A 22,386-nucleotide genomic window follows, 5' to 3' on the forward strand; every position below is an offset into this window, starting at 1 on the left:
CCCCGATGGCATGAAATAATCGAACCCGAGATCAGTAAGTCAGTATAAACGAGAAAAATCAATTTTAAATTTATTTACGCCATCACTGCCGCCAACTTAGGATGTGTTGGTTTGTAATTCGTCATTGAAAACTTGCGAATTCATTTGGCAATTTCCTTCATCGTCAATAATTACCTATACCTCAAACATTTTGTACCTGTATTTTCTTTACTGACATCTGAGGTTGACATTAGAGCTCCGAAGCATTCCCGTCAATGAAACAGAATCCTTGAGCGGACCTTGACACATCTCCTTCGACCCTAGTGGTCCCTTACCTTAGCGCAGGAAAGCGAAGACTCGATCGCTCCCACCGTAGAGGATCTCTCATCCCACGACCCCCGTGCACCAGAAAAGCGTAATGCACCGGGGAGGGAGGATGGGCGGGGAAGGGAAAGGGGATACGCTCACACATCCAATCCTCCGGTTCGGCAGCCCAAACCCACCCCACCCTACGCCATCCCCGCACCCCATACCCCACGCACCGCATTCTCCTTTCCCTTTGTGAATCGCGGCGGTGCTTACCGGTGCTGTGGGTGGGGTCGCGGAGGTAGCCGTGGAGTGAGGGAAGGTATCGGAGTATGCGTTTGCGAGGAGGAGCGTTCGGAGGAATAGCTGGTGGTGGGGGAGAGAGCTGTCAAGAGCAGAACGCCCGAAGAAGGTTGACAGGCAATGTTTAGCGTTGGATGGAGTGGACGTTGGAAAGGTTGAAGGATTGGCAGCGGGGACTTTTACGGACCGCAGGGGGGCGGGGGACCAAGTTGGGGGGAGGGAGGTTCACATTCAGGGGTTTCTGGGGAAGGGGTATGGCCACATAGAGAGGGTAGGGGTGGGCTAGAGGAGGTATTTTTCGGGCGGAGAGGAGGGGACCGCGTTATGGGGGAGGTATAAGGTCTCACGTGCTCCCGAGCTGGACTGGATTTCCGCTGTAATTTATTTCTTCGCATTCCTGGGCCCGTTCCACAGAGAGGCTGATGAGTGGGTGGGTTGGGCTGTGGGAGTTTTTTTTTTCAGCGAGAGGTGGTGATTGTGTGCTTGGAAGAGTGGGGGAAGGTCGGAGTGGGCGGGGGAGATGGAATGCTGGTTGGAATGGTGTTGGGATGAAGGCGTTGAAATATGTAAAACTATTGGGGACGTTTTCTTTCCTCAGACGGAATTCCAGTCGCCTCCTGCCCTGTATCAAGGCTCTAAATTAAATTCTTCCCCCTTCATCCGCCGACTGAGTCAATGGCGTGCGGATTAATGAGCCATATTACGACAACCTTCCGCCCTCTAAATTTTTCATTACGCGTCGGAATCGAGTTTAAGTACCAATGTAATGTATCATCACACGTTTGCATTTATCGCACCATTTGCCAGAGCGTACTTAGGTCGGTCCTGGGGAAATAGTTGTAATAAATCAAATTGTAGGTGCGTGAGAATCCAATGCACTTAGCTCCAAGGCGGCTGTATGAAGCAAAATGCTGGATTAAAGGAAAAATTAGAATGAGGATTGCTTGGTTTTGAATTACATTTAACATTTTCGTGTCTATTTCATTTTTCCGTTGCAATGTGCCATGGAAGGCTTAGGCATCTCTGACTGAAAATAACACGCTAATTTAATAAAATGAGCTCCAGATCAGGAATTTAGATGGCGAAGGAAAAAAACTAAATTTTAAACTAATATGCTTGGTGATTTCTTATTATTTCAGTGGTTCAACCAGTTGGTTGGTGTAGATGGTAAGGGAAGAGCTCACCCCTATTTAAGCCACAGCGGTGTGAAATTCACAATTTCAGAGTTAGGTAGATAGTTCCTTCCCTGGATCACCTCGTACTTCAAGGATTTATGCACGGAATCTTCTAACGGTTTAACCCAGGAATTGAACCCTCCACCCGACGCTCTATCCACTGAGCCACTACATTCCCTATCTATCATTAATAGAACTTCTAACAAGTTTGATGCGTGGCGAAGGGAAGACCGGCTTACATTTATACGATTTTAGGTTTATGAGTTTTGAATTTTTTTCTCAAACGCGTTAGAAACAAAAAGTATTCCACAATACGAGCATTTTCTTTCCTACCTTCCGGTAAATTTATCCTCTTCCCTATTGGAGTATGATTCTCTACGGAAGTGAGGCATAGACAATGACAGCTGCGAAAAATCAAGGGTAGAGTCTTCCGAAATTTGGTGGTACATAATAATGATGAGGGTCCACTGCATCGACCGAGTTAGTAATGAGGAAGTCCTAAGAAGAGTAGGAGAGAAGAGAAGCCTCGTGAAAACCTTGATAAGAGGACGGAACAAACCTATAGGCCATATCTTGAGACATGATGGCCTGATGAAGGCAATCGTCGAGGGAGAAGCGGAAGGCAAGAACGGAAAAGGAAGACCTCGACCAAAATACATAGAACATGTAAATAAGACTGTGAAAGAGAATAAATGAGTAATTGTAAAAAGATTAGCTGATAGGAGAACTGAGTGGAGAGCTGCGTAAACCAATCTTAGGATTCTTAACCATGATTTAACCCTACGTCGGGCGTAATGGATGCGCCCGACGGCACGACGCGAGTGCTTTTTCATTTATTCGCGCCATTAGGCGGCATAAACCCTTGACGCTCATAGTAGCTGTTTGTTTTGAAACGCTCAATAAAGCCTTCTCGCTTAGTTTGACTTCGGCCGTCCCCACGGGAAGTTCTTTAAGTTTGGATGAAACAAGCTCAATGCGCCCGAACTCGTCACAATTTTAAAGGTATGTATTTTTGATAGGCAGAATATTTTTTTTGGCATTTTCATTCGATGCTTCTACGATTTTTACTACTCGATGCTTGAATATATTTAGTAAAACATAATTAACTAAAGAGCACGTTAAATCACACCTAAGTTTGGAGCCGTATAAAGGGGTGAAAAGGGGTGTATATACTACATGTAAGACATCGTTTAAGTGTTAGACTACACTGATAATAGTGCATTAACGTTTCAAGTTGCAGCTCTGACCCATACCTTGAGTTAATAATGTCTTTTCGTATATGTTCCTTTCAGGCACATTGCGCCAGAACTCGGGAGTTTATATATTGAGCCTGACGGAAGGTTAAAGGATCCTCAAAAAAAATATTTGCCAGTCCACTTTAAATAATTAATAATAAACTTGCCACCTTTTATGGTGTAACTGTAGCATACCTGACTGTATACGGGAGGATCATCGTTCGAAACACGTCAAGTCAAATTACATTGTTTATAGAGAATTTCTTCCGTTGGTGTTCAGAGCAATGAAGGATAATGTAAAGTCGCTTAAAAGAAGACTGTGTGTTCCTCGGACGCTCCGCGAAACATTCACACGAATCGCCCACAATGCCGAGTCACTGTTCGCGGAAATGATGTGAGCCCAAGGAGATGAGATGCGGGAGAGGAATCTTTCTCTCCGCCCCGTGGAGGTTCAACTACGGCTTCATTCTTGCCTCCGCGCTGCTAAATCATTGGGCGGAATAAGGAAAGACTCGATCTTCTAGAAAATGAAACTCAAAACTTACAGTTTACTGTGGCACTGCGTGGGAAAGGTTTCTTTATGAACACACGCATCTGTATTTAAATTAGGCCTGCTTGTAGAAAAATTGGAGGTGAATCAAACTATTTTTTTTACTTTCTTCACCAATATTCCATCTTTCATAAAAATTCTCGTGTTCCACTCCATTAATGCAATTCTTTTTATTTATTTCCAACAGTTGAAAAACCATTATTGTCTTAATCGGAGACATAAATTGTGAATTAGAGAGAAAGCAATTTTTCTCAAAGTTTTTTTCAAGATTTAATGTTTGGAAAGGAAATTGCTTAGCTTTTCTACAAAACACACACTTTATTGCCGACTAGTTTCGGTTACACTGTACCATTATCAAGACTAGTGATACACATCAGAATTTGCCGGTATATATACTCTGTGGTCGGGTGATTGGAGGGGAAGGGGAGGCCCTCCCCTCCAATCACCCGACCACAGAGTATATATACCGGCAAATTCTGATGTGTATCACTAGTCTTGATAATGGTACAGTGTAACCGAAACTAGTCGGCAATAAAGTGTGTGTTTTGTAGAAAAGCTAAGCAATTTCCTTTCCAAACATTAAATATGGAATTCTACAAAGTGAAGGCCTCAACAATTGAATTCATTTTTTCAAGATTTTTGCTCATTGGTTAGGAATACAATTAATTTTATTCGGTGTATGAATAAAACATTGCTTTTTCTAATACTGTACCAATTATAATATTTGTGTATTTTTGAAAAGATTTTTTTTAATCAGAAAGATTTTAGAAAATATTTTAGCGGCTGACCTGCGTTGGAAAATTTAGTGAAAATTTTAATAGCTGTAATCATCATCCGCCATGTTAGCTATCACCCGTGAAGCCCCGTGCAAAAAGAATTTATAAGGTGATTCGTCTGTATCTACATAATATCCTACGAGATATCTCTAGGGTGATTGGCAGGGGAAATTCATTCATCATTTCTGCTCAACCAGTCTTTTATATTGTCTAATTCATCACTTAATACTTGTGCTACCCTCTTGATATTTTGAAGTTTAAAAAGCCTTATAACATTTACTTGTATCTCAAATTTCAAAATTTTACCCCAGCATTTAATCAGATGTAAATATTTCACAATTACGACACCGATTAATCTTGACGAAGATCTGCTCTACGCATACCGAAAACTTTAATATACTACCGTTAGTTTTGAACGCACAATTCGTCACGGAAATAGAAGCTGTACAACCTTTCGTTACGGAGTGACGTAGGTTATATTTCATCTTTTAAGTAATATATCTGAAAAGATGGATTTAAGCCCTCGTTTTGAACCTCGATCCTTCTAAAATGGCGGTTGCAGTAAAGTGAGACGATGTTGGTGCGATGTGGGTGTTTTCAGTTCCGTGGGATGGATGCAAGGAACGTGTTCCACAGCGGAAACAGAACTCGAGATCTCGAATGACGAACCCTCCCGAATTCCCATTCACGAAAACCTACTCCTCTGGTTCTAGGACACAAACCTCCTCCTGGTCTATGAGAGGTGAGATTTTTTGGGTGCAGCATGGGAAATGGGGGGAGGGTTAGGGGGCAGAGGAGTGTCAGCGGGGGTCGCCGGAGGATGGGGGCATGGGAAGGTCACTTAAACACACCTTTTACACTTCTAGCGTTCCGGCTGCGTTTACACTGTGTAACACGTTTTATAAACGAGTTAAATGCAACATGTTTTACGAAAAAGTTACAAATCTATGTTGCATGTTACATGTAACGTTGTGTTATAAAGTTATGCAACAAATATTTGGTTTCCTGATTCGTTCTTGAAACGGAAAACTTATCGTATAACACGAATTTTTGTTTCATAACACAATATTGTATGTAACATGTTACACGGATTTGTAAAATGTTCGCGAAACATATTATATGTAACTTCTTTATATAATATACTACTCAGAGTGAAAGCAGTTTTACGTCAGTGGTTACAAACGTAGCTGATGATATGTCTGGTTTTTTTCCCGGGTAGCAATGGCAAATAAGATTTCTCGAGTTTCACACATTATGTTTTGTCGAAGATTTTTATTTTTTTAAATTTAGACCGTTATTGGTTGTTTTTAATAATTAAATGAATCTTACCAATAATTTGATTACTGATGCACTGCTTCACAAATTTATTATGCCCGCAACGAGTTTCAACTCATAAAATTCTCTTCAGGTGGTTCTTGCTCCTGAGGATGACTCTGTGAGTTGGAGAGAGTTGTGTGTTAAGTAAACCTGTGGAAAATTGGACCAGTAATTCAATAGTTGGATACCATTTACTGTATGAGACCTTATTCTATACATTTAAATAAAATCACATTTAAATAATCAAAATTGGAATAATAGTATTCAAGTTTTGCTTTTAAATAATTCGAGAAAATGTATTTTAAAGACAAGAATTTTTAAAAGGCTGTATAAGTAACTGTAAACTCAATAGACAGTTCTGAACTTGACTCCATAAGATTTAGAAGCCGACGGTATGGACCTTGTACCCGAGATTCCCATTGACGAAAACACTCTCCTTCGGTTCTGGGTCCACCCTCACCTACCCAGTCTATGTGAGGTGAGATTTTTAGGGTGCAGCTTGTGACCAGGGGTGGAATGGGGGAGGGTTGTGCCAGCGGGGGGGAGGAAGGGGTGGGCTGGTTGCCTTCCTATTCAGGGTGGGGACACTTTGAAGGATGGTGAAGGAACGCACGTGAAGCAATATATCTGACAGTGTCCCTCGGTGGAGGGGGAAAGTAAAGGAAGAACCCAGGTGGAAGATTTTTCACTAATTTATTAGCGCGCGTTATTTAAGGTGTCCCTTCGCTCGGATAAAATTTATTATTTTTTCAACGCCACTTTTATTTCTTCCCCGGGATTTAATGTGGTGGTGGCATTCATTCTTAAATGGTAGCGATATTTTTATGTAACAAATATGTATTTCAGTTCATTACGGTTAACCCTAAATTTAGTTTTTATATCTGAAATATATGTGTTCTACTCTCAGCCCATTTTTCATCGACGATCTTGGGGTATCCAATTTTTTTCATGAATCCTTCCTGATTCTATATCATAATTATGTCTCTTACTAAATTTAGATTTTTCTGAGATATGTTATCCCTTAGACAGTTAACGCCTGAAGATGCTTTGCATATATAATTATTTTCATATCATACCCACCTTAGTTATACCCCACTTGGAAACGTAGCCGTGATTCTACGGTTTTTATTGCATTAAAAAAATTGTGAGGGTATTTACATTTGAAATCTTAATTCTGAGTTTAATTTTCAACAAGGAAGGTGCTCAGTATGTTGAAAACCGTTTCTTACGAAGCGTTGTGGATTTCACAGGTGTAGTTCAGTATTTCTTTTTGTCTTTCACGTAGAATCATTTGCTAGATTTGCTTCCCATAACCCATTTACTGCAAAAAAAGGTACTTATATTCACCTCTAAGGGAATTTCGCATTTATATTGATAATGAATAAAGACTGATTCCTCCAAATGCCTCTACAATATATTTCCCCGAACGAGTGGATTACATTTTGCGATGACGCAGCAATACGTGAGTATGATTTCGTATGGTATGGTATTAGGAGGAGGCGACCGAAAGCTGAGGTCATTTGTGCCATGAGGGAAGGGTATGGATGGATGGGTGGAGAGAAACCCAGCGTCGGAATTTCCCAGCTCTTAACGAAAGGCGCCAAGGGGACCACGGCTTAACGTCCCATCCGACGGACGGAGTGTTGCGCTTGAAATGTTCTCCATGCAACATTCAAGCAGGGATCGGGCAGTCTCTAAAAGTTTTCTGCCATTTGAACCCGAGCCCAAGGGGTCGGAATACAACACTCAAGCTACCACCCCAATCCGATCCCCTTCGAATTAATGTTAGTATTTGGTACGAATCTCTTGTATCTGATCTATACCCTCATACCCATTAGTTCTATGAAAACCACGGAAAATTGATGCTTCATATCGCGTTTGGTGAAGCGGGATATCGATTTAGGAACGCATAAATTGGAATCCAAGCTCTAGAAAGCCGTGTTTTTGTTTGTTGCAGAGAATATTCCCTTGATATTCTCCTACGGGCTAGAGACCTAGATATAACACCTAATTTAACCGTGTATCTATATCGTGATGTTGCAACTTATTTTTGTAAAATAAGTTTATTAGATATTCGATAATCCGATAAATTAATGCGATAATTGCTTTATTTCATTTTCCACGCCGCTCTCATTTGCCTTTTCGCACCCCACTGACAATCAAATATTATACTGAACGAATTATGAGTAGTTCTACCCTTTCATAGATTTGTGCGAGGAGGAAGTATGCTTACTTTAACAAAATATATCTCAAATATATCATTATTATCGTTTATACTTTCCATTTTATTCTATTTATGTTTATAATTAAATTTATTTAGAACAATCCAAAGTCAAAAATAACTTTTTAATATTATCCACATCATTTCTATGACGTAATCACTTAAAAACCAAAAAAATCAATAATTTTTATAATTGTTAAGAAATGTTAAGCTAAATAATTTTAAAAGAAAAAAATAACTAATAATTTTAGAATTAAACAGTTAAACATTGATTTTATAGGTGATATTAAATTCTGAATATAGTAATTCTATTTTTTTAAACAGATCTTAAATTTTCTTCGAAACACTTTAGGGATTTATACTCTGAGGAGAAAGATTTAATCCAATCAATTTATGGAATACAAAAGAGACGTTGCTCGCTGCACTAAACGTTGGTCAGTGGGATTATACAGTAGTAATGAGCCTATACGTTCACTTCAAAGGGATTTTCGGATGGACAGCGCAGCATATATTTGGTCGTACGCAGCAGAAGGTGATGTATCCTGGCAACCAAAGGTTGCGTTAAGCTTCTTTCCCCGACCACTCAACGTACCTCCTCACTCCTCTTATACTCCGGCAGCGGAAGTTGCCGAGGTCCCATGCTGCGGAGCAGAACTCTTTGAAGGATCAAATCACTCCCCTGGATGCCATCGGAATGGCCGAGAGTCCCTACGCCCCAGTGTGCATGCGATTATGGTGGCATTTCGGCATATTACTGGACGAGGAATTATTGTATCAACCCTATTGAAGGACGGAAGCATGTTTTGTTAGCATATTACAACTCGATTATATCGTTAATATGTTAGGTATTCCGTTTAATCCATTTTTTTATAAGTTCAAATTAAATTAATAAAAAAATCGAAGCAAATTTTTTTGTGGAAAATTAGCCACCTGAGTTCATATTTAGGTAAATAAACAAGACAAAACAAGAATAAATTAATGGTCAACAGGAAGCGTGACATGAAAAAAATACTAGCAATGAGTCGGGCACAAGGTGGAAACACTTTAATGATAATAAGAGCCGACTCCGACGCCATAGTTAAAGCAATAAATTGATTTGACTTCAATGGCAATAGTAAGTTGCTAATAACTCGTCAAGTGGAATTGTGGCGTGGCTTATATTTATTTTTGAATTGATCATAAACATAGAGCTAACTTGGGGACGGTTTACATGTTACGGCATTAATTTTTGTGGTGAAATTAATGACTTTTCGTGGTTTTCTGAGGTTAGTAGTGCCATCAGTGCATACGTTAGAGTTACATTTTTCTGATGCGATTTTTTTTGGAAATATAGGATCCAATTTCTTTTAGTGTCAGTGATCGAAGTATCTAACTAAGCCAACGGAAAGAGCATTTTATTTCAATTTTATTCAAATTGTAAAACAATGCAAGTCCTATTTCTGTGGAGAATCCTTAGAGGACAAAATATAGTAGGTCCTCAGATAATCTTCTTGTCGGAGTATTGAAAATTTCTCTTAAAACACGCCGCATATCACTCATTTCAATATGGCGTACAAAGAAACGCACTTTGGTGAAAGGAGGGTCGTGGGAGCTTGCACAACCACATTACGCCTGTATCAGCACCAGCGTTATTTTTAAGAAAACCTTTGGAGAGAGTGACCCGTCCCAGAGTTCAGGGATATGCAGATACGCAGTATTTAATAGGCTTAATAACGTGTTGAGATCATTCTATTTCATGATGGACCAGACACACGCTTGTTTACATCCTCTTCCTATTTATTACTTGGAATTTTCCGGCCGACCTACCCTAGTTTTAATACCAACTGCGGACTGCTCAGAAGGGTAAAACTCCAGCTTCCGAGGAAAATATTCTCCGCGCGATGAATGTGTCACAGAGCGCGGCCGCGTAACGCGAGGGTAGCCAGTGGAATTGAAAGGCAATGATCAAAGGTTTCCCGTTCCGCTAATCACGCCGAGCTGGAAGCATGTGTGTGCTTTGAGCGTATGGTTTTATTTCCATCTTACTGCTGGCCATGCGATCTCAAATCCATGACCTCCCTCCCCAACAAGCTCCGTCATCAACTTTGTGCTCGTTCAAGCTACGGTAATTGGCAAAAATACCTGGAATGATTCGTGTGCATACCTCTCGGAATGGAGGCTAGAGCAATATGGGATTTAGCGCTTCTGATTTCTCTATTCCTGCTTTTGTTAATGCTTTCAGCGTTTTATGCAGCGCACGTTTCCAGATGGAAACAGCTCGTCGTTTCATGTGTACTTTGATTTGAAGAGCAGGACGGAATAGCTTATGATAGAAGATTTGCCTCGTGCAGCACTTCTATAAGGCTGTGATACTAAATGTTACTAATATTCCATCAAAAAATAGTATAATAAGGCTTAGCATAAAATTAAATGATACATTTTTGAAATGACAGTTAGGTTCTTTAGGATGGGCATTAGAGGAAAATGGAACTTTAAGTACCTAATGATATCACAAAGAAAATAGCGAGGACATAAGAGGCGTTTAAGAATTAGAAAGAGCTAATGAGATAATCATGGTGTTGGAGTAATGATTAAATCTTGCCGAAAACTGTAGTAGGCATTTTTAGGTGTCAACTGGAGGGACTATGATGCTTAATTTAGAAGTATACATATGCTTCTAAATTTTGAAGTACCATATGGTCACAAACTTGAGCAGGTAAGAAAATTTAACTATTTGCTGAGCCTATTTGAGGAAAGCGGCCCCAGAGGTTAGGAGGTCTGACAGAAAATTTTGACAAAATAGGCTTTCGTGAATAGGAAAGGATCTTTCTGTTATTTCTAAGTAGTAAAGGCTAGCGAAGAATCTGATTTAGAGCATAGCGCCTTACAGGGATTAAGCGTGGACGCTGAAGAAGTTGAATAAAAATTAGGCCAGAAGTGTTTGAGTGGTGGCTTCAGAGAAAAAGAAGGTTGAGAGTTTGACGAGAATGAAAATGAACGAAATAATGCCGGACATGGCGGGCGAGGAGAGGAAACTTCTAGATGAGATAAGAAAGACGTAGTGACTGTAGATATAGATCATGCAATCCAGGCATAGGATATGCTGATAACCGAAATATAAGAAAGGATCTTGGGTACGCGAAGAATGGGGGGAGAAAGTTCAAGGCTCTTCAATAGAATGGATGGGAATATGCCCTAATGCGAATAAAATAACTCACTCAAAAATTAATTCCAGAGGTTTCGAGTATTTTTCTTACGTATGTTTTTAGGCTTATGCCCAGATTTGAGCCCTGGACCCTTCAAGCGGTAGCTGATCCTTATGCCATCCATACTCTATCAGTGATTAAACCCAATTTTCAGGGTATATAGAGTTTACACCACTCATTGTCAGTATTAGCCGGCATCTCAAATTTGAAAATTTCACTTCACTATCTTCTCGAATGGATGATTACCTCATTAGCATATAGGAATATGTGGATGTAGACGAACTCACTCACTAAGAGACTCAACCCAAAGGTAGATTTGGACAAGTAAGTTTGGATCTCACCTTAAACTAAACCACAGGCTTGTGAATTTCACACATTCTGGGTAGGGGGGCCAGTCTCTTTTCCTGGGTTACCTTGCAGATTTTGCTTGAGGGTGTAAGAAAACTTCACCCAGGACCCCTCAATCTGCACCTACCTTTAGTGCTTTACCTTTTAGGCTTCATCTACGTCTACATATAACCCTGTAAGATACCTAAGGAAGTGATTGGAAGGGGATAAACCATCACTAATATGCACCAGAGGATTATAATTTTCCTCCACTATCAATCATGCACTGCGTAACAAATACGCCACATATTACAAATAATGTATGGCATTAATCTATACTCTACTTATAAAGGCAATCTGCCTATGTAGTCAGAACATGCAAAATACAGTTAGAAATATTAGTAAAATAGGAAAGACGGATACTATCTAACTAATGCTTGTAACAGAGTGTTCCGGATACCAGCCAATCACTGCACAACAGCAAGGAAATAATAAAATGCCTTTATTCAGGCGAGGTGGAGACTATGAAGTGCCCTCTTCCACTTAACCCCTCGATAGCGTCAATGCAAACATATTAAAAAATGGTAGACAAACGTCTACAATACATAGGATATACAATATACACTACTTGTGAAATGTCAAAAATATAAACAACTATATGTGAAAATTTTGTGTAAAAAAGATTTTTGTTTGTGGGAAAAAACATGAGAATAAGGGTGTGGTGTCCTTCAGCGAAAAGACCCACTGCAGGAAAACGCCCACACAAAGCAAGAGGCCTATTTAAACACAACGAAAATTCCGACATGACATTTAGAGCTGAAAACGCCGGGTGGAATCCTGGCGAAACTGTGAACCTATGACAAACAACGTGGCAAAAACCCAAAGGATAAAGAGATCACCACGAATCATGAACGCCACGGAAGACTTCGAGACAACACAATACTAGGAAAATGCAGAAATATGGTTTAAGGAATGCATAATTTAGTCTACCACGCTCCCCTACCGCCCCGAAGTCATTAATTGTGATATTCACCACGGCAGACATGACGTGAAGATAGTTTGATTGTAGGTGGGTTATTAGAAGGATATAACCTGGGATATGAGAGGAAATCGGGCATAAATAAGCGCTCACTCGGGGATAGAGCTTTCCAAGTCCCTCATCCTGTTACGGAAAGAGAAAAGGGGGGTTGGTAAGATGGGATGCTATAGAGGTGGATACCTTCTTCTTCTAACCCAAGACCCTGTCTGGGGAGGTATTTCTTTTTATTATTATTTTTTTGATTGACGCCTGACGCCATTTCCCATGAAGATTAGCTACCGGGGAGTGTCTTATATGGAAGGCCTTCGGGCGACGTGTCTGGTGATGCCTACACAAGCAGTGGGGGCGGTTAGAAGATGAGGGTCTTACGGTGGGGTTGGGGGAGGAGGGTTGTTAGGAACGAGGTTATTTGATTGGTGCAACTCCGCCCAACCAAGCGACCCCTCCAGCCAAACTGAGGGTGGAGTGAGGGAGGGAGAGAAAAAATATCCAAACATGTCGTCTCCATGGTAACGGAGGATATAACCAGCTACCAGCCTCACCCGCCCAACTCCTGTTTCCACGTAACCGACACATGATTCCACTGCCTAGAGTGTGTGGAGGGGAGGGTGGGGCGTCATTAGGTATTCTCCAGGGTGTTCGGACAAGGGTATGGGGGTTGAATCTACATGATGGGAGACACCCCCTCCGGAGCGAATACATATTTGAAACGTCTCAATCAAACAAACGCTGCGAGGGACTGTGGATCAAACAACCACCTTCAGAAGATTTGAGTTCACCGACAATTTACATGTCGTGCATACATTTAAAATCGCTCCCTTACTTGAGGGAGAAATATAATGGCTTATGTCTGAAGTGGAATGTTAAGCGCAATCTATTTACTCAGAGTTGGAAACTCGGAAAATTAACATGCCGTCAGAATAGTTCTGTAGAGGTGGATGAGTCAAAAGATCTCCACGTTCATCTAATTAATTTATTAGTGCTTATTAAGCAAGTCCATTTACAATCACAGCCTATGACTTAGATACATAAAAAAAACATCCAGGCCTTCTTGGCACAAAGTCAAAGTATGATGGTACCATTTGCGGTCGACAGAGTTATTACGTTAACATCAAGAATCACCTTGCAGGAACTGCGTGATGTGTTACGTACTCGAAATGACGGAATACGACTTTCTAATTTTCGCTTTTCCTGATTGTAATATTCATATTAATATATGTACTGCAATTGATGTTTCTGACTGTGTAGCTTATATTTAATGTGCATAACGGGAGACAACCCTTCGTAGCGAATTCAATTTAATAGCGAAGTCAATTTACATGTCGTGCATATATTTAAAATCGCTCCCTTACAATCAACTTGAGGGGAAAATATGATGGCATCAATCTGAAGTGGAATTTTTAGCACTAATTGTTTACGAGCAGCTGGAAGCTCGTCATAAAACATTCCGTCAGGATAGTCGTGACGTTCATATCAAGACTCTCCCTGCTGGAACGGACTCACGTGCTCTATGTTGGAATTGTCGGAATACGACTACGTAATTTTAGATTTTCCTGAATGTCTTTTTCATACTAATAAATTTATTGCAATTGACATTTATGAATTATTGAATTCACATCATAGGAGACAACCCTTTTTAGCAAATACGTATTTGTATGATCTTAGGTTTTCCCGGCGTATCAGCTGCAGAAAGGTTTCTCGGGTTTTCCACCGTTTGATGTCGTCCATGTCTCCCGACGTTTCTAGCAGCGACTTGCTGATCATCATCAGGGGAGATCCTTGATTCGGAAGATTCCCTGAGGATGATCAGCAAGTCGCTGCTAGAAACGTCGGGAGACATGGACGACATCAACCGGTGGAAAACCCGAGAAACTTTTTTGCAAATACGTATTTGAATTACCTCAATCAAACAAACGCTGTCAGGGAATGTGGATCAAACAACCACCATCAGAAGACTCGACTTTACCGACAATCTACATGCCGTGCGTACATTTAAAATCACCTCCTTACTCTAAACTTGAGGGGAAAACATGATGGCATGAATCTGAAGTAGAATGGTAGGCTCTCATTGAGTACGCGCCATTGGACTCCGGGAAAGTTAACAAATTGTCAGTTCACTTACACTTACTGCCAGTACTTATTTAAGTTCATTTTACGTACCGTGTTTTCGTTTCACGTGTTTGTCTGAATAATTTCAGATAAATTTGGCGGAATATTGGCGTATCCAACCATCTTATATTGAAAATTTCTCATTGAATAACAGTTTTCTCTTATTAAAGTTACAGAGCTTCAACAATGTAAATATTGAACTCGTTTCTAGGCCACAATATTACACCCAGAATCAAAACTCTTTCATGAAGTGTCATAAAGGACTTGCTTCGGACCTTTTACTTCACACCCTTCATGAGTTACGCTAGGCGTACCCATCCGAAACCGCTAACCTAACATTATGCGATATATATGGGCGATGGGAATTTTCATGTTAAAGCATGAACAGTGTCTCACGTTAATAGTTCGGTTTCATATTGGGAAGAGCTACATCAAAGACTAGGTCTTATCCAAATCTCTCTTTAAATTCGTAAAATTGCAGTTGTGAAAAATTAGGAAGTCGTGTTCTTGTATATAACTGCAAGGCATGGTATGTATATGTGGTGATTTTTTTGTTTACTAAAAGCCTAAGGCTTGAAAAATTTTGTATTTTTGGGGCAGTAGAAACTTGAAGTTGAGTTTAAATGCCAGATTGTATATAAAATAGCGAAAAATTAAATGAATTATCTGACAAAAAATTATCTTAATGGCTCTAGGCATTTATAAAAAAATTGAAGAGTTCTGGACGCCATTCATCATTCTTCTGACAGCAAACAGCATGAAATTGTCATGCGTTGTATCTTAGTTGCCTCAATGTCATACTCGGACTTCATATTATATCCATGTATTATTATCGAATCACACGTTACTTTGCACATTGCACCAATCTATATCTGCGGAGAATCTGAGGATGTTTCGCAGGGGGTGCGCGCACCTCATTTTGCACTGGTGCACTTAATGTTTATGAAAATAAAGGAAACATTCGTTAACTCACACCATTTATGTAAATGGCGCATGCGTAAACATAGTTGAAGGAAATGATACCTTGAAATTCTCTCTGTAAGTTTTGTCAACCTTCATTTCGCCGCTTGCTCAAGCAAATATTCCCACCGTAAATTATTTAACAATGCGGGAACACTGTAAACCAATCAGAGGGTTCTAATGAGCTTAAGATTCCCTTTATCATAACTTGAATTCTTAAAGCTGCTTCATGAGCATTATATTTTTCATCTCGAGGGAGCGGCGAAGTGAGGTCCGGGGGGTCCCGACCCCCCCCCCCCCCCCGCCCACCGCGCCCCCCAAATTATAAAACACAATTTCTTTCCCTCATAAAAGAAAGCAAAATATTGAAAAATCATGAATTTACGAAAATTTCTTTGACAATTAAAGTTTTTTCGATTATGAAAAGTGTTAAAATTAATTTAAGCATACCGGGACTAGCCACGGTGATATCTTTACGGAGTCACCCACAATGCACAAATTGTGCGATATATCCACAGAGAAAAAAATTATTCGTCTTGACCGAGATTCGAACACGTAAATCACAGTAAATCTACTAGTATCATAAGAGACTAGGATAGGGTGGTAGAGATTTTTCAGGGGCTGCCCGATTACCTGCTTGAGTGCCTTGAGGAGGGCACAACTTATGCAGCACTCCGTCCGTAGAATGGGACGTTAAGTCGTTATCGCCTTATCGCCTCTCGTTAGGAGTAGGGTAATATCGACGCCGGGTTTCTCTCTTGTTGAAAAAGGTGCAAGGGCGCAGATATTGAAATATATTAAATATCTAATAAAAATATTTGAGACGACATTAGGAAAATAAAAAAAACTTAAACTGTATTACTGTTTTCATTTAAACCAAGTTCAAAACCACACCATTCCTGTATTTACGGAATATATCTGGAATTCCGTATAACAACGCATGTAATGCTCCACTTGCCGCGAGCCGGCTGATAAAAAGCTAAAATAGGAAGCCTGTTTTCCACTCTCAGTCATGTGCCTACTTGTTCCTCACACCATAGCTCCCAAACAATATTCCTTGCTCCGCTAACTTTACCATAATCTGCGTGGATGTATCCCTCTTTTCTTCCGGTTTTCTGCTCCTCGCGATCCGAGAATAACAACCCGCAGAAGATCGTAAAGAGAATGATGCCGTTCAATGGGTTTGTTATTGATGTCATTTTAAGTGAAGGCGGAAGGAAAGATGAGAGTGTTATTACAGCACTGAGTGGCTTGGTCGATTTCTTCCCCTTCAATTTTTGCTTCTTGCGTTTTATGCTGCAACAAGAGGGTATCCAACGATGTGATCGGTAGGGTTTTCTTTTTCTTCGGAAAATCCTCCAAAATCGTTGGCACATTATTGTTGATGCCGGGTTTCGCCATTTAGTGGGTCCTTGTCGCTTCTATGGTGGCGAAGGTTTTCCCCGTCCCTCCCTTCCTTCCCTATCCCTATCCCAGAGGCGTCGTCGGGCTCCTATCGCGGCGGCTCTTCTTTCCTTTTTCCTTCCCATCCAAACCCCTCCCCGGGAGCGCGGACGTATAAGTCTCTGACTTGGTTCCCGGCCCCGGTGCGTTGTAATCCCCAGAAGACCACCCTTGGGTCCTGATCTCTGCATCAAGAGTGTACTGAGGTCTGTGGACCTCACAAAAGATGTCCATTTAGCCGGTTCACTTTCACGACAAATGACTTGTTAAGCATTGGGACTTATTGTTAGAAATGGGTTAGTTGAATTGTAGTGTAGATTACTAACTTATGTATTTCTTAATGCGTGTTTCTTAATATTCCTAATATTTTTAACAGGATGTTTTTGCATGTTCTAGCTTGATAGGCAGGTAGCTTTTATGACAACGATAGAGATTAATCCCAGAGCTTTTGTTTCATATGCAGCGTACTTGTTGCCTAGTGCATAATAGTGGAAGTAAATTTTAATCCTCTGGAGCATACTGATGACCCTCTGACAAAAACCTCTGCAGGTCAGGCCTCTGGAGGGATATACGTAGATGTTACTTTGCACATTAAATTGCGTTGAACCTGAGGATTTTTGGCAGGGGGTGAATCAAAGCGCCTCATTTTGTTCAGGTCCACTAAATGTTTATGAAAATAACCGAAACTTTCTTTAACTTTTACTCATGGATGAGAATGGTGTATGTGTCCACATAGCATGCATAAAACACAGAAATGTCACAAAAATACTCCTAAAAAGATAATTAAAGTATGTACCAATACATGGTAATTAAATTTGAGCTCATTCATTCGAATGTATGGCAAATGATTGAAAAAATGGGAGAAAATAAATTAAAAATGGAACTCAAATTTTGAGGCATAGAGAGAAATCCATGATTACAATCGTCTTAGCAATACTGGTGATTGTCACAACCGATTGTGTGATTTTCACCATATTCTTGACGTTACATGCCCTGAACTTACTCACTAGAAAATAGACGCAGACTTAATCCTCAAAATACATTAATCTGCTTGTCTCAAGAGTCTGTGTACACAGGACCTCTTTTGCTTATTTTTATGTAGCTTTACTACCATCAGCAATAAAATACTTCATAACATTTCTCTTTTTTAACAAATCTGTAAAAAGATTTTGACCTTGAAAATCGAAAAAAAAATGTTTTTAATCAGAACCTATTTATGTGAGATGGCCATTTTTGACCTAAAACTTCTTTTACAGCATCCAGCAGGCTGTCCTCACTGTAGCAGTCGGTTATGTGTGAGCCTTTCCATACCTACGTTTGGCCCTATCAGAGGTATGTATGGTTATATTTGTATCTGTTTTAGTTAGTATTCATTTTCTCCTTGAAATTTACAGTATTAGCGATTCTACTCCGTAATCTGAAATTGCCACGAGACTTAAAGCAATGAGAAATGCGCCGAAATTAGTATCGCCTGCATTAATTATTTTCTCGTTGATTTGTTATATTTTTAATGAGTACTCTACCGGCACATAAACTTACAGTCTTTAGTCTTTGGTGCAAAACAATCCTTTTTCCCTATTTGATCGAAATCTACCATTCTATTAATTTAATAACTAACTAACTAGCAAACTTGATTTAGCTAATTAGCTTGAGAATTAATAAAAGTTCCGATGAATCGTTAAATAGTTCCTAATTTTGGTTAGCCGGGTCATGTAACTAAGTTTGAACCATTTTTCTCCAATAACCTTCTTTTTGATGTTTTTCTTTCCTCCAAAACATTGTAGTGGGCTTCAAATCTTGTTTATATAAACATTAATGTAGGAGTACTCATATTGTAATCGCTTAAATTGCATATTCAGCGTGTAAATTCAAAAGGTTATTTGGAAAATAAATGATGGGCAAAAACTGGAACAGAACTAACAGATTAATCTTATAAGGCTAATTATTGACGTCCTCCCAAAACATATAAATTTAAAAAAACTGACGAAATAAAATGCTAATTTGTCTCGTTTTATTGGAGTATTCTCTCCAAAATTTAGAGATCATATTTCAATGAATTCTCGTTTTAACGCAGAAGCTACCCTTCTCAATTCGTTATGTAAATCTTTCCAATTCTTTCCGTTTCAGCCAAATAACTTTATTTTAATCTATTTTCTACAACACATTACATCATTAGTTGTCTACTCATTAAAAACAGGTTCTATTTGAGCAATGGTTAAGGCTGAAAATTCATAAACCTTGAGTGCAAACTAATAATCACCCTTGGGAATTTGATTATTCCTTGTAGCCACTGGCAAAAATGAATATATAATGTACAATTAAATGCAAATAACCAACTGGTAAGGCAAAGCGAGGACTTACCCCCGCAGGCCTTGGGTTCGAATCCTACGTGGGTATCCAGGGCAAGGGTGGTAAATTTGTTTCGTGTATAGTATTATAAATGCTAGTAATCGGAGGAACTTGTTCGGATTAGAGATATTGATATCGTTTACTTAACTTATTCATAATTTAAGACACAGTCTCAGGCGTTACTTTGTGGAACTGCTTCGTCATAGAATAAAATAAAATTACTTTGTTCTATTCCACACTTTATTTTAAATAGCACGACCCGGGTTTCAGCATCTCATGCCAAAGTATTACTAAGGCTGCCAAAGCCTAAGTATCACTTCATTTAAACAGCTGATGCGTTGCCAGGGCTGGCCAGTATTTCAAATAAAAGTATTGAAAAATACATATTTGAAATACATTTGTAATTTATATTTTGTACTTCAATTAAAAGACCTGAATGTAGCTTATATTTTGTATTTCAAATACAGATTTTCGGTACTTTCTCATTCAAAAATAAAAAAATACATTTGTAAAATTCTTAGCCTACTTACCTGATTATAGCATGAGATGCTGGTACCCGGGTCGTGCTATTTAAAATAAAGTGTATAATAGAACAAAGTAATTTTATTTTATTCTATTATTCATAATTATTTGAGATGGCTGAGGATAAAAGTCGTTGTGCGTTTCATTTCTGTAATTTGTCCCTTTATACTGCTGGAAACTTCCAAACAAGCTATAGAAATTGACCTCCTTAAGGGCATCGGAGGAGTGGTATCTCATGCTTACGATTAGGTTGTATTACCTTCGGACTTAGCCTCTGCTAAAATGTCAATTTTTTGCAAGACTGATGATTTTACGACAGTCAAGTGCCCAGATTGCTTCTCTTCTCCAGTGCAATTATCCTTCACTACCTCGCACGAGTGTGAGCACGATGGGCCATAAAAGAACGCAAGTTGATGTTTAAATTGACCGTGCGGGGGAAGAAATATGACGCATCGTGGGAATTGCCACAGCGGGGCACGTCGAAGCCGTGATTTACGCGTCTAGGGTGTGATGACCATGTGTCACGGTGGGTTGTTTATGGCCTTGGACGGCCAGCGCCCAAACTATCCACGGACAGTTGAAGATCTCCCCGCGATTGCTCGCGACTCAACAACCGGAACCAAAGTGGTCTTCCTCCGCTGGACGACCCCCTTCTCCCTTACTTATGTCACGTTTCACCCGTGGGTCATTTAAACAGCTGATGCGTTACCAGGGCTGGCCAGTATTTCAAATAAAAGTATTTAAAAATACATACTTGAAATACATTTGTAATTTGTATTTTGTATTTCAAATACAAAACTTGAATGTAGCAGATACAGGGTGTCCCATTTATTTTGACCACCCGAAATAACTTTTTGTCCAGATTTAAATTCAAAAATGTGTCAAGCAAATGTCCATTAGCCATCAGGGGGACATTAATTAGCATGATTGCCTTCCTTGTAGCTTTGTTATTTACAAAGATATGAACAGCGGTATTTCTTTTTCAAATGGCACCCTATATTTTTTTTGGCAATTCATTTCCTCCATTTAAAAAGACATACCGCTGTTCATATCTTTGTAAATAACAAAGCTACAAGGAAGGCAGTCATTCTGATTGATGTCCCCCTGACGGCTAATGAACATTTGCTTGATAAATATTTTTGAATTTTCATCTGGACATAAAGTTACTTCGGGTGGTCAAGATAAATGGGACACCCTGTATAGCATATTTTACACATTAGAATAGTTCTTGTTATTTATTTTGGAAGCCTTTGTGCAGCTCAATCGATAAATTGAGAAAATATATTTTTAATTATTAACAGAGGTAAAAATTTTACTATTAAGTTACTTTTTACGTTAAAAACATTTACGTCCGTTTTAAAAGTGCTGAAATCGTTCACCAGAGAAAATATAAGCAACTTATGCCTTCGTGGGTAATGAATAGAGGTAGCAATAAGCTGAAAAGGTTTGTCGTAGGTAGCATTTGAACAATGAACACGGAATCATAATACAGATTCGAGAACGGAGTATTTCAAATTTCCTTATTCCCTAGAACGATGAAACACGATTGCACATTTACCTAAATATTTAAATTGGTCTCCCGTTTGTCAGTTTAGTTCATAAATAATGCTTCACTTAAAACCACTGAATTACATGTTTATGAATCCTTCTTCATTTTCGCGAATGGGGATTATCAGGGTCTCATTATTGCTTGAAGTTTTAGTATACCTATAATAGTGATGTTTGAACATCATGAAAAATATTTGACAATCCAGCAAATAATACTGAGAATTCTAAAATTACAGTAAAGAGAGAAAAAACTATAAAGCAATGCTCATAACGTACTTCTTTTTAAAAACAATGAATAAGTTTTCATGAAGTAAATTCACGTAGATAATGTAAAAGTAAACATTAAGCAAGCGTTTGAAAAGAAAGGCTGAGGAAAGACTTAAATTTAGAACAGCTTCAAACCAACTCCAGTGTTCTTGACTAATAATGATGATGAATATGGCTGACGAATTAATGGAAACTAAGAAATCAAATTGCGTGTTTACGAGTTACGTGATTCACTACAAAGTTCCCTTGATTTTTGTCGTTTCCATTGCTAACCAGCAATAAAACAAGCATAACCCACATTTTGAAGATATATAACCACATAACAGTATCAGCATTGAATGCCTTAAAAAGTGTATTGGGCCCTTATTACTGTTTCCATTGCAAACCATTTAAAAAACAAACAACACCAAAATATTGGGGGTGCATAACAATATAATGTTGTCAGCATTGAATGCTAAAAGAAGTTCCTTGGACCCTGATTGGTGTCTCTATTGCTAACCATTGATTAAACAAACAACACCCACATTTTGAGGATATACAACATGGTAACATTGTCAGCATTGAGCACTAAAAGAAGTTTACCGAGCCCTGAATTCGTTCTACGCATTCTAATAGATGGTCCCATACGGGATCCGAAGTGGTTTTCCACCGGTGACTCCCCCTTCTCCCCTTAAGAGGGCCCCAAATCCTAGACCTTTTGGGCCCTAAACGGCCCTAAACGTTCCTCACCCTCCCACGCGCAAGCCACTCCCATAGCTGGCTTGAAGAGGAGGAG

At 39.4% G+C, this 22,386-nt stretch overlaps 1 long non-coding RNA gene across 1 annotated transcript in view; it reads left to right on the forward strand.

Annotated features, from left to right (window-relative positions):
* LOC124167852 overlaps nt 1-22,386 on the forward strand; it is a 485,114-nt gene that overhangs the window by 273,499 nt on the left and 189,229 nt on the right. Inside the window, exon 4 of the long non-coding RNA XR_006866775.1 lies at nt 18,182-18,257. This is a non-coding gene — a long non-coding RNA (uncharacterized LOC124167852). The remainder of the gene's footprint in view (nt 1-18,181; nt 18,258-22,386) is intronic.

This window comes from Ischnura elegans, chromosome 11, assembly GCF_921293095.1.
Source record: "Ischnura elegans chromosome 11, ioIscEleg1.1, whole genome shotgun sequence".
Taxonomy (NCBI): Eukaryota; Metazoa; Arthropoda; class Insecta; order Odonata; family Coenagrionidae; genus Ischnura; species Ischnura elegans.